The sequence below is a fragment of the Camellia sinensis genome, chromosome 11 (genome assembly GCF_055761805.1).
Source record: "Camellia sinensis isolate YWXY chromosome 11, ASM5576180v1, whole genome shotgun sequence".
NCBI classification, from domain to species: Eukaryota; Viridiplantae; Streptophyta; class Magnoliopsida; order Ericales; family Theaceae; genus Camellia; species Camellia sinensis.
In genome coordinates, this window is record NC_138971.1 from 96,104,795 (window position 1) to 96,118,063 (window position 13,269).

A 13,269-nucleotide genomic window follows, 5' to 3' on the forward strand; every position below is an offset into this window, starting at 1 on the left:
TTAAACCAATTTTGTGTAAAACTATTCAGATATTTATGTTTAATATAGATTCTCCTCTCTTAGGTATGAAAAATTATATTTATTTCTTTATCAAATTAAAATAATATATTTATTTTTTAATTTTTATACATATAAAATAATGTTAATATTTTATTTATGTCATTTCAAAAAATAATAATAATTATCTTATTTGATTTAACTCACACAAAAAAATTAATTTTTTTTCTTTTATATTTATTTTATTTTTACTGATTTTTTAATATTTTAAATAATTTTTTATTTTTTAGATACACCTAATCTATATATATTTAAGAAATATATATTTTGTGATTTTTTTTAAATTCACCAAATAAAAAAAATATAAAAATTCAAAATATTGTAATAAATGTGAATAACGGTGTTTGGTAATACTATAATAAATGTGGGTGAATAGACAAGAAAGAAAAATAATTGTGGAAATAAAAATAAAAAATTCTATTCATATATAAAAATTTATACAAAAAATATCATAAACATATTGTGATAGTGATATTATTGTAAATATAAATCATGTTCATGGATGTTTTGTTTTAAAGTGAAATGCCACTATTAAGTTACATCATTGTGTTTAAAAATTCTATGTAAAATTTATGTTTGTATATGACACAATAAGAATATATTCATGTAAAATTTAATGATGAAAAGTTGTAGAATATAGTCATGATGATATGAAGAAAGAAAGGATAGGAAAAAGGGTAAAATGGTCATCTAAAAAATTTTAAGGCATTCAGGGGCAATTTGTAATGAGACTACAAACTTCATGGAGAAGAATGTAAGGTGTGTTTGGTTTGTGTTTTGAGATAAATTTTCAAAAAAAAAAATTGGGAAGAGAGTTTAGAATATTTTTTAGTTTGTTTGGTTGTATATTTTGAAAATAGTTTTGGAGTTTGAGAATTTGGGATAATTTGATATTTTGTTGTAGTTGAGTAGATGTATGTGAGAGAAAAAATGATTGAGAAGAAGAGAGAAGGGGGAGAGAAAATGATTGATTGATATATAATAGAGAGAGAAGTAATTTTGGAATTTTTTTGAGAAAATTTGTAACCAAACATGTTTTTGAAAATTTTCCTCCAAAAACATGTTTCAAAACACAAACCAAACAAATTTGTAATTTTTCAAACGTGATGAGGAATCTATAGTAAATAGAATCCTCAAGGGTGTCAGTGTAATTTATCCTTTTTATTTAGGTAAATTACACTTATACCCCTGAGAATTGGATTTAATACATATCACTCTCTGACGTTTGGAAAATTACGCTACCCCCTGAGATTTGGATTTAATACATATCACTCCCTGACGTTTGGAAAATTACACTAACCCCCTGTCATTGTAATTATTTAGACGAAATGAAAATATTGAACTTTTGTACTCTTGTTTTTCTTACTTTGTTTTATTTTTTTTTTCCTTCCTATGCTTTACCTTTTTTTAAAAAAATATAATTTCCTCTGTTTTTCTATTAGGAGTTGTCGCCTTTTATATAAATAGGGAGATTTGTGAAATGAAATTATTAAACACAAAGGTGGGAATGTAATTTCCCAGAACGTCAGAGAGTGGGATGTAAATGGGTCAAATTTCAGGGGATGTCTGTGTAATTTATCCTTTTTATTTTAGTTAGTATATTTTGTATATACACATTATATCAAACTCTCTATTATATAATTAAATTTTCTAAAATATTCATTTTATATTGTTAAAAAGCAGCTAAAATAATATAGGAGAAATTAATTATATATATATATATTGGTGTAAATGGGGCCGAAGCCGAAACTAAGGGTTGGTTTGAGATGTTCTAAAAAAGTGCACTTTTTGACTTATTGGCTTATATGGGTTGGGTTTGGATTAGATTTGATGTGATGTGTTAGAGAAGTGATGTGATTTAAATAAGATGATGTGACTTAAATAAGATAGTGACTTTTTGACTTTTTATATTATTTAGTGTACCCTCAACCAAGCCTAAATAACAACAAACTCAAAGCTAACAAGCTCTGGTGTATCCTCCTCTATCAACCTAGCCAACTTCCAAGGGGAAAGACAATATGTTCATGCAAGGAAATTTGACGAAGAGCACTCCTGACAAGGAAATCTATGCATTTGTTTGCCTCACACCAAATGGGTTGGAGATCACAGACGCAATCACGACCCAAAATTTCCTTGATTTCTTGACAAATGTTGATGCATGGGTGAACTATAGATGAGGACTTCAACACATTCAGAGCCTCAACGTAGTCAGACTCAACGACCACCTTTCGAAACCCCATTTCCCAAGTAAATTGCAGCCCTAGCCAAATAGCCCACAACTCTGCAACAATGACAGGGGCTGAGCCAATGTGATACCGAAAATCACCAATCCAACTGCCTCGGCCCGATCGGATAATCCCATCCGCTCCTGCTAAGCCTTGTGGTTCCAAAACAGAGTCGTCAACATTGACTTTAACCCATTGAGGAATGGGGGAGACCAAAAGGCATGTAGTACGCCTTGGCTACCCTTCAAATCGAAAGTGGTTCGTACTTCTTCAAACTCAAGAACTTCCCCTCTAATAATATCAATCTGATGAAGAGGTATGAAAAAATTTGGAACATATACTTGTTTGTTATGCCAAAACCAAAGGGATGAAATGGAAGCGAAGAAAATCAAGGCCCAGTTTGTTGAGGATCGGGGGCACACCAGGGAACTCAAACAAGCAATAACACACAAGTTTTAACGTGGTTCGGCAAGTCGCCTACGTCCACGGGCAGCGGATTCACTATATTGAACAAAATGGTAAGAATTACACACTCTCTGTAATTCTCTCTCTCTTTGCTCTCAACTCACACCTCTCAACTCCAAATCTGATGATATATATCCTCTCCCTCCCGTCTCTATTTATACACAAAGGAGTAGGTGGGAGAGCCTTCATTCTTGACTTTTGACATGGTTGGTGGCCACCAAGCTTGACTTAGTTGGTTGCCTTGGTTGGTTGCCTTCCATTGTTGACATGAGGATCACCCCTTTCACATGGGGTGGCCTCCAGAATCTGTAGCCAATATTCAACAAATCTCCTCCTTGGCGAGGATTCTTTTATCCAACATAGTGATCGATCAACACTGCCATGCACCCGAAGGTGCTTAGTTCCGAGAGATGTTGACCAAGTCCAGACAATGTTGGAACTTGATCCCAGAAACTACCTTTGTGAGCATATCGGCCGGATTATCTGCAGTACCAATCTTTTGAAGCAGAATATCCCCTTCATTCACTATTTCTCGGATGAAATGGAAACGGACATCAATGTGCTTGGTGCGGGCATGATGAACCTGGTTCTTTGCCAAACAAATGGCACTCTGACTGTCACAAAACACCTCAACGTGCTTCTGAACAATTCCCAAGTCTTCAATCAACCCATGTAGCCAAATAGCTTCCTTAAAGGCTTCCGTTACTGCCATGTACTCTGCCTCTGTAGTAGACAAAGCCACCGTTGACTGAAGCGTTGACCTCCAACTTACCGGCCCTTTAGCAAGCGTAAATAAATACCCTGTTGTTGACCGGCGTTTGTCTAAGTCACCAGCATAATCTGAGTCCACATATCCTTCCAAATTCTGCCCGAGTCGGTTATCTCTCTCGAACTTCAATCCCAGATTGACCGTGCCATGTATGTACCTTAGGATCCATTTCACTGCCTGCCAGTGATCTTTTCCTGGATCATGCATATACCTGCTTACCATACTCACAGCATGCGAGATGTCAGGCCGTGTACAAACCATAGCATACATTAATGCACCAACTGCATTTGCATATGGAACCTGTGCCATATGCTTTCGTTCTTCTTCTGTGCGTGGAGACAACGAAGCACTAAGCCGGAAATGAGGGGCCAATGGTGTACTTACAGCTTTGGTTTTCCCATTGATGCCAAATCTGTCTAACACCTTTTTCAGATACTGGGTTTGTGTCAGACAAACCGTGCCCTTCTTCCTGTCTCTCTTGATCTCCATGCCAAGAACTTTCTTTGCTTCTCCCAAATCCTTCATTTCAAACTCCCTTGCTAACTGTGCCTTGAGTTTGTCAATCTCCACCTTGCTCGTAGATGCAATCAGCATATCATCTACATATAAGAGCAAATAGATGAAGGAACCGTCGGGAAGCTTACGGAAACATACACAATGATCAAATTGACTTCTTGTGTATTCTGTCTTTATCATGAACCGATCAAATCGCTTGTACCACTGTCTCGGGGATTGCTTCAATCCGTACAACGATTTGTTCAGCTTACAGGCCCAATTCTCTTTTCCAGCAATTTTGAAACCATCTGGCTGGGACATGTATATCTCCTCTTCAAGATCTCCATGTAAGAAGGCCGTTTTGACGTCGAGTTGGGCGAGCTCGAGATCAAACTGTGCAACCAAAGCTAACAAGATGCGAATAGACGTGTGCTTCACAACATGTGAGAATACCTCATTGTAGTCTATTCCTTCCTTCTGAGCATAGCCTTTAGCTACCAATCTAGCTTTGAAACTGATGTTGTCTCTGCCTGGAATGCCTTCCTTCTTGGTGTAAACCCACTTACACCCAATTACTTTCTTGCCTTTTGGAAGTTGCCCCAACTCCCAAGTCTGGTTTTTGTGAAGTGACCCGATCTCTTCATCCATAGCCTCCTTCCATTTGACACTTTCTGCATTATGCACGGCTTCTTTGAAAGTGCACGGAACATTGTCTTCAATGATTGGAAGTGCATAGGCTACCATATCGGTCATCCAACTGGGTTTCTTAGTAACCCTTTTTCCTTTCCTGATTGCAATGGGTTCTGATTGTTGCGGAGCCTCTGGATCTTCATTTTCATCTGAACTCTCTTCAGAGCTATCCTCTGAGACTTCTTCAGGATGGTTGATTGGCTGACTAGTCTTTGTTGGAGTCTCAAACTCCACCTGCACTGACTTCTTCAATGCTTCCTCATTCTGTTGAGGATCTGATTGCTTCAGCATTGCAGACTCATCAAAGGTAACGTCTCTTCTGATGAGAACTTTCTTTGATTCAGGGCACCACAGTCTGTATCCCTTGACACCGTCACCGAAGCCCAAGAAGATGGCTTTCTTGGCTCGTGGATCCAACTTAGATTCTGTAACATGAAAATATGCTGGACATCCAAAGATACGTAACGGATCATAATCAGTAACTGGGACTCCTGACCATACCTCTATGGGAGTCTTCCCATCTAATGCTGCAGTAGGTAGTCTGTTGACAAGATGACGAGCATAGTTCAATGCCTCGCCCCAAAATGCCTTGCTCAATCCAGACTGTGACAGCATACACCGGACTTTCTCCACCAAAGTGCGGTTCATGCGTTCTGCAACTCCATTCTGCTGCGGTGTTCCAGGAACTGTGAAATGTCTCACTATCCCTGCATTCTGGCAAACCTCAAAGAAGGGATCTGATGTATATTCTCCACCATTGTCAGATCTGAGCTTCTTGATCCGTCTGCCTGTCTGGGTCTCAATCATCTTCTTCCACGTAAGAAAGATGTCTAAGACTTCATCTTTGTGTTTCATTGTATAAATCCAAACTCTTCTAGAGAAATCATCAATGAACGACACAAAGTAGTGTTTACCTCCCAACGAAGCAGTCTTGGAAGGACCCCATACGTCGGTGTGGACGTAGTCTAGAATCCCTTTGGTATGGTGAATTGCAGTACCAAACTTGATTCTTGTTTGCTTGCCCAATACACAATGCTTGCAGAACTCAAGCTTCCCCGTCTTGGCGCCTTTCAACAGGCCTTGCTTTACCAACCCTTGTAAAGCCTTCTCACCGACATGCCCTAGGCGCATGTGCCAAAGTTTGGAAGTGTCTGATGCATCATCTTCTGAGCTGGTGGATACAGCCACTCTCCCTGTGACTGTAGAGCCATCTAGGAAATATAAATTTCCCTGTCGAGTACCCTTCATTGCAACCAATGCTCCTCGAACAACTTTAAGGACTCCACCTTCCATGGTTACTCTGTAACCTTTGGAGTCTAAAACTCCCACTGAGATGAGATTCTTGGTTAGATCTGGTACATACCGTACATCTTCAAGAATTCTGATTGTTCCATCATGGCTCTTCAGTTTAATTGTTCCAATCCCCTTTGTCTGGCAAGCTTGGTCGTTGCCCATCAGCACAACTCCTCCATCGAACTCTCGTAAGCTCGAGAACCACTGCTTGTTAGGACACATATGGAATGAACATCCGGAATCTATTATCCATTCATCTGACTGGCCATATGATGAAACTGTGAAGGCTCCTCCTTCATCATTATCTCCATCTCGTGCAATATTCACCTTCTCTTCTGTCTTGTCTTTATTTGGACAATCTTTTGCCCAATGTCCCTTCTCGCGACAAGCTGCACACTCGTCTTTTGCAAGACGTCTTTTGTCTGAAGGTTTCCCCCTGGATTTTGAGCGAGACTTTCCTCGCCTTGTATTTCTTCTGTTATTTGTTCTGCCTCTGACTGTTAATGCCTCGGATGTTGAGTCCCTGTTTGCAGACTTATCTTTCCTTCTGAACTCATTGTTCACCAAGGCGTTTGCAACATCAATATACTTGATCTTCTCTTTACCGTACAGTAAAGTAGTAGTGAGATGATCATACGAGTCAGGCAATGAATTTAACAATAACAGTGTTTTGTCTTCATCACCAACGTCATCATCCAAATTCTTCAAATCCGTAATAATTTTGTTGAAATTATTTAGGTGTTCGTTCATCGAAATACCTTTAATGTAGTCGAAACGAAACAACCTCTTCCTCAAGTAGAGCCGGTTCTCAATGCTCTTTGTCATGAACTTATCTTCCAGCGCCTTCCAAAGCTTCTTCGCAATATCATATTCTGTAAAGGCATACTTCTCCTCTTTTGCAAGGCAAAGTCGGATGGAACTGCAGGCCAGGAGATTCACCCTCTCCCATTCTATCTCGTCCAGGTCATCTGGTTTGTCTCCCAGAGTGAAGTGCAGGTTCATTTGGACAAGCATATCCTTAACTTCGCATCTCCACATGCCGAAGTTGCTGCTTCCATCGAACTTCTCTACCTCGAACTTGGCATGGGACACCGGGGTCCAATGCCTAGAAGTGCTTGTACTGGCTGGATTACTTACGGACTCGGATGCTCTAGATTCTGCCATTTTTTAGAAACTTCAATTCAAAAAACTGACCGTACAGATGTGTCCGAAATACTCCAAATAGTTGGGAAGCACTATTGGATCGTCAAAAACGGACTCCGAATGGCTCCGATCTGGCAAAAACACTTTGGACGGGTCAGATCTGCAGAATCTGGTGCGCTGAGATGCACCGGATAATTTCTCCCGTCAACGGCTGGTCAACGGCTCGGTCAACGGCGCAGGCGGCGCAGTCAACGGAGGATCGGCGGCGCGGTCAACGGCTTGACGGCTGGTCAACGCGGCTGGTCAGCGGCTCAGGCTGACTGGGCTGACACGTGGCTGACACGTGTCTGACACGTGGCCTGACTGTCGGACGCGTGGCGATGACGTGGCGGATGACGTGGCGATGACGCGGCACTGACGTGGCGCCACGTGGCTCGTCTTCTACCTGGGAGACGCGCGTGTGGCGCGTGGGTGAGATTGGATATCACGCGCCGGTGACTGAACGGCGCGTGGTGGCGCGTGCTGCGACTGGGGCTGACGCGCTTTGTGCAGAGAGCGCGTGAGGGCGCGTGTGAAGGCCTCTGGGCTCTGTTTTTGCTGTTCTGGACTCCTCTCTGGGAGTTCTTCCTCCTGGTATGGTCAAAAGTGGATTTTGAGCATTTCGAAATCTGGGCACTTTCGGGAAAAATTCGATTTTTCGCAACCCGAGCTCTGATACCAATTGTTGAGGATCGGGGGCACACCAGGGAACTCAAACAAGCAATAACACACAAGTTTTAACGTGGTTCGGCAAGTCGCCTACGTCCACGGGCAGCGGATTCACTATATTGAACAAAATGGTAAGAATTACACACTCTCTGTAATTCTCTCTCTCTTTGCTCTCAACTCACACCTCTCAACTCCAAATCTGATGATATATATCCTCTCCCTCCCGTCTCTATTTATACACAAAGGAGTAGGTGGGAGAGCCTTCATTCTTGACTTTTGACATGGTTGGTGGCCACCAAGCTTGACTTGGTTGGTTGCCTTGGTTGGTTGCCTTCCATTGTTGACATGAGGATCACCCCTTTCACATGGGGTGGCCTCCAGAATCTGTAGCCAATATTCAACACAGTTATTATAAGATATCCACATTGGAGAGGCAAGATTGTGGTCAACCCACTTAAGCCAAGGAGACATAAAGAATTAAAGCCAGCATAAGAGGGGAATAAGCTATTCCCCCACTTTCCTGGGCATCTCACAATCACGCAATGCATGGAGCATAGTCTCACTGTAGTACCCACAAAAAGGACAAGTTGAGTCTAAGCTCAAACCTCTGCACAAGTGAAGGGCGTTGGTGAGAATACGATCATTTTTGACTAACCAAGCAAAATGCTTCCATCAGTTAGGTCTAGGATGGAACGAGATCATTTGCCAACCTTTGGTACCCATATTGTTGGAGAGTGAAGGACTAAGAATATTATAAGTTGACTAGTGGAGAACATGTCCGAAGACGAAGATTTCTAGATTTCCCGATCATGATTGGCACTGTGAGGTCGAAGAATCACCCCCTGAAGAAGGTCCATGAATTGACAAGGCGGATAGAAGGGCCTAATCCCAGCCACTGCCTTCAATCCAATAGTCATACACTTTTTTTTGTAAATCAATCCAATAGTAACTTCTTTTTTTTTTTTTTTTGTTAAATGTCTCATTGTCACATTTTAAGAAGAATGATATAATTTGCAAAAATTTAATAAGATAAGAGTATACACATTAAAATGATGTCTCATTGTCACATCTTAAAAATGATGATATATTTAGCAAAAGTTTAATAAGACAATAGGCATGTTTGGTACAGCTTATAAGCTATTTATTTCAGCTTTTAGTTTAATTTAAGTTAAAATATTGTGTTTTGTGCAACTTAAGTTAACCAGCTTATAGCTTAAATCAAGTTATTTTTCAACTTATCTCAAAAGTTGGTCAAGAGGTGCTTAAATTTTTTACTTAAGCGTGCAGCAAGTGTGGGGGGCTAAAATTACTTAAATGCCCTCATCAATACACAAATATTAATATTAATTAAAAAATAAAAAAATTTGTATATTTCTAAAGAAAAAGAAAAAAAATCAATATTAATTGAAAAATTAATTGGTATTAATTATTAATAAATTCATATTGTATATTTTTATATTAATTAAAAAAATAAAAAATTGTATATTTCTAAAGAAAAAGAAAAAAATCAATATTAATTGGTATTAATTATTAATAAATTAATATTGTATACTTTTGTAATGAATAAATTAATATTGTATACTTTTGTAATGAATTAATTATTAATTGGTACACTACAAGAAATGTCACTTTTAGCTACCAAAATATTGGTCGCCAAAAGTCCAATATTTAGTCGCTGAAAAGATATAGCGACTAAAATATTTGGTCGCCAAGGTCGTCGCCTTTGCCCTGTCGGCGATAGTATTGGCTACTAAATTTCGTTTGGTCGCCGAAAGTGACCACATTTGGCTACTAAAATTAGTTTAGTCGGCAAATGTTATGTTTCCGCCACTAAACCTTTAGTCGCCGAATGAGGCTTTTTGGCTACTAAGTTGTTGTGGTCGGGAAAGGTGTCACCTTTAGCTACTAAATAATTAGTCGCCGAAAGTACACTTTTAGCTACGAAACATTATTTAGTCGGCAAAAGGTGTATTCCGTGACTAAAAATTTAGTGGCCAATTGTTTCTTTCTCTCATTCTCAATTGTTTTAGCTACTAATTATTTGGTCGCCAAAACTTTTTGGGTTATGTTTTGCTACTAAATTATTAGTCACCAATACATTTGATTACATATTTGGCTACCAAAATATTTGGTAGCCAAAAGCTTTAACGTATTTTTTTTTTTTTTTTTTTAAATTTCTAACCTGTATCCATTATGAATACAACCTGTACCCTGTATAAACAATATAATCCATCAACACTAAATATGTTACCAAGCATTCAACAATGTGCACACATTTTAGCTCCAACCATCCAAAACATTAATATTGAACGTCCAATTCTATATATAATACAAATTCCATACGAACCAAGTCTAATCCAACGTCAATAATTTCATTTCATACATAATACAGGACTAACCAAATTAATTAACAAAAAGGACATATGTACCACAACCTAAATTAGCATATATGCTAATTTCTACCATGCCAAATTAGCTACCATTTACCACACCAATGGTATTTCTTCATTTGCAGCCTGTTCCCATTATCCCAAGTTTCAAGAGCCGCAATATGATCACTGTGCTTCTCAAGCAAATCAGCAAACCGCAACATTATTCGTGATCTTTCCTGAAAAAGTTTAACAGGCGGTGTGATTGGTTCCTCGAATGCAACAGCGGTACTAAACCTAGTGATGCCTCTGCTCCAGTTAGAGTACCGACCTGAAATTACAATTTTTTGATCAGTGAGCCATCAATCAATCACATGCCTCATAATACTTACAAATACAGACTATCATCCGTGTTTAACATATGCATTTTTAAAAGAATGCCACAGTTCAATTTTCTCATACACACGTAATGTAACCTATTATCTATTTGCTAATAAGTCCTTCGAGTCTGAGCAAAAGATCATAAAGTAACCAATGAATACATATTCTCAGGCAAATTCTAATACTTTACCCGCATACAGAAAGCTAACTCAACTTTCAGTATGAAAACAAGCATTACAGATACATAAAGAAATGCTACACCAACAAAACATTTGGTTTTCTCTTCTAAACAGAGTTAAGATCATGAATACAGCACAATCAACATTACTCAAAACACCAACCAGCCTTTGAATTTTAATATTTGCCAAATATGAATGTATTCGGACCATTCAAAGGGCAGGTCATAGCAAGGATGAATTATCACTTAGAATTTTGGATTAATTCCAATTCCATTTTGGATTAATTCCAATTCGGAATAACAGTACTTTCCAACAACATAATATACCTTATGGTGATACATATTATCACCTAAGAATAGCATATAGCATTACACAACTAAAAATTTCACTGGAAGTACCATAATACAATAATTCCATGAATATATAACAAATCCACTAAATGTCATATGGTATACCCAAAAAATAACATTTGGGACCGACATTATTAATCGGCCCCCTCATCCCCCTAATTCCATCCCAACAAACAAACATGGACAAGGAGTTAAGAATTGTTGTTATTCTTTCAATAATTCTAACAATCTAAACCTAGATTAGTGACTGAGGTGCGAAAAGAATCAAAGAAAATAGAATCTAAAGTAATTTCTTTGGGAATTGCAGAAGTCTCAAATGAATATTTTCAGCTGACATGTTATAGGTCTACGATCCAATAGGAAAGCAGGACTATTAATAAATAAGCATCCCAAATTATTACGCTTAAACAAATAACCCCCTGCACCTTACTCAAAAGAAACTTGGCATTTGAGTTCAGCACACATGATTCAGGATTATCTAGACTCGCGTACAAAACAAAAATTAAACCTCCTTGCACCCAATCAGGAAACTCTCTTACACAGAATATTTGCCTGCATGACTAATTAATAAGAGGGAGACACTAAAGTCTCAAAAATGTAAACCAATGATTAATGTTCCTCCAAAAAATACAATACACATAATTACTTTATGTACCATAAAAAAAATATAAATAAATAAATAAATAAAAACTGAAATTACCTTATCAACTGCATCATCTTCCCAACTTTCGGAAGCATCCTGCAAATGACAGAGAACCATAACATATTCCTTCATAGTGTTGACTATTGTCAATGCAAGCTCTTTGTGCTAATATATAATTAGAAATTTTCCAAGCAACAAAAACAGCATGTCTTGGCATTTCCGCACAAATACAATGAAAATCCAGAAGAATATGAAACAGTCAAGGAATAAAATAGCAACTCTGAACTTGTTAAAATTTTGGTGCTCTTATCATCTCATAACATAACAGACAAAGAAAAGGGGTCCTAACAAAGTTATTCAAAAGGAGTTTCATAAGCTCCTAGTTCTCCTGCTCATAAATAATAAATAAGTTTAGCCCACAAAACTACCCCACTCCTGATTTGAGTTGGAGTGTTCCCAACCTTGTGGTTGGATATGTAGAAATTTAAGTAATGAACTAATTAAGATAAGGGCTTGAACCTTTCTTTCTTCATCTTCAATTAAATTACAACTCAATAAAATAGATAATATTCAGAAACTCTTATACACACTAAAATTCAACTTTAGTCATATTATTTTTTGGACAGCCAACTGAAAAGACTTGTGAAGCTGGTTTATATGACCTTGTACAAGCTGACAATTGTTGATTATTAGTTTTTGGTAGCCAATTTCGTGACTTTTGGCGACTAAATTAGTTTTGGTAGCTAAAAGTGGTCGGCAAAAATGCTTTTTCTTGTAGTACGTACTAATTAATAACAATTGTTGATTATTAATATTAATTGATACTAATAAAAATTAAATATTAATATTAATTTATACTAATTAATAATTTTAGTATTAATTGAGACTAATTAAGCCATTAATTGACACTAATTAATAAATTTAGTATTAATTGACACTAATTAAGCAATTAATTAATACTAATTAATTTATAATGGAAAATAATTGTGACAATAATACTTCCATCCATTTTTAGCAAATGTATCAATTTTTATATTAATTGATACTAATTAATACTGATTATATTAATTTTTATTAATGAAAATTAAAACTGAAAAAAATGAAAAAATAATCATTTTTATATCATATAAGGGTAGAAAGGACGATTATACAATAAAAAGCTATTTCACAGCTTATTAACCAAACACTACTCTGCTGCTTAAATCCATAATCACACAGCTACACCAAACAGGTTAACAGCTTATGTTCTGTAGACGTCCCCGAACGTCCCGGGAGGGAATCCTGTTTTGTTCATATGGGCTCACTACAGTTCGGGACTCAAATGTCACGGTCCTGTATCTAATCTCGCAGAGTGCAATGCAAGACCGATGAATTATCAAAGAGTCCAAATCTGGCAAATCGTTTTTGAAAACAGATTTTTTTGAAAGAAGTGCCAAACATGGACTGCTTTGCCAGATACAGAGTCGCCACCTAAATATTTTATTTTGAAAAATTTAGGAAAC

General features: G+C 37.5%; 1 long non-coding RNA gene across 1 annotated transcript; it reads right to left on the reverse strand.

Annotated features, from left to right (window-relative positions):
* Nucleotides 1-10,150: 10,150 nt before the first annotated feature.
* On the reverse strand, nt 10,151-12,424 carry LOC145803181 (uncharacterized). The gene is made up of 2 exons (XR_014345301.1): nt 11,825-12,424; nt 10,151-10,545 (listed from the first exon to the last, which is right to left on the reverse strand). It is a non-coding gene; the product is annotated as an uncharacterized LOC145803181 (long non-coding RNA).
* Nucleotides 12,425-13,269: the final 845 nt, after the last annotated feature.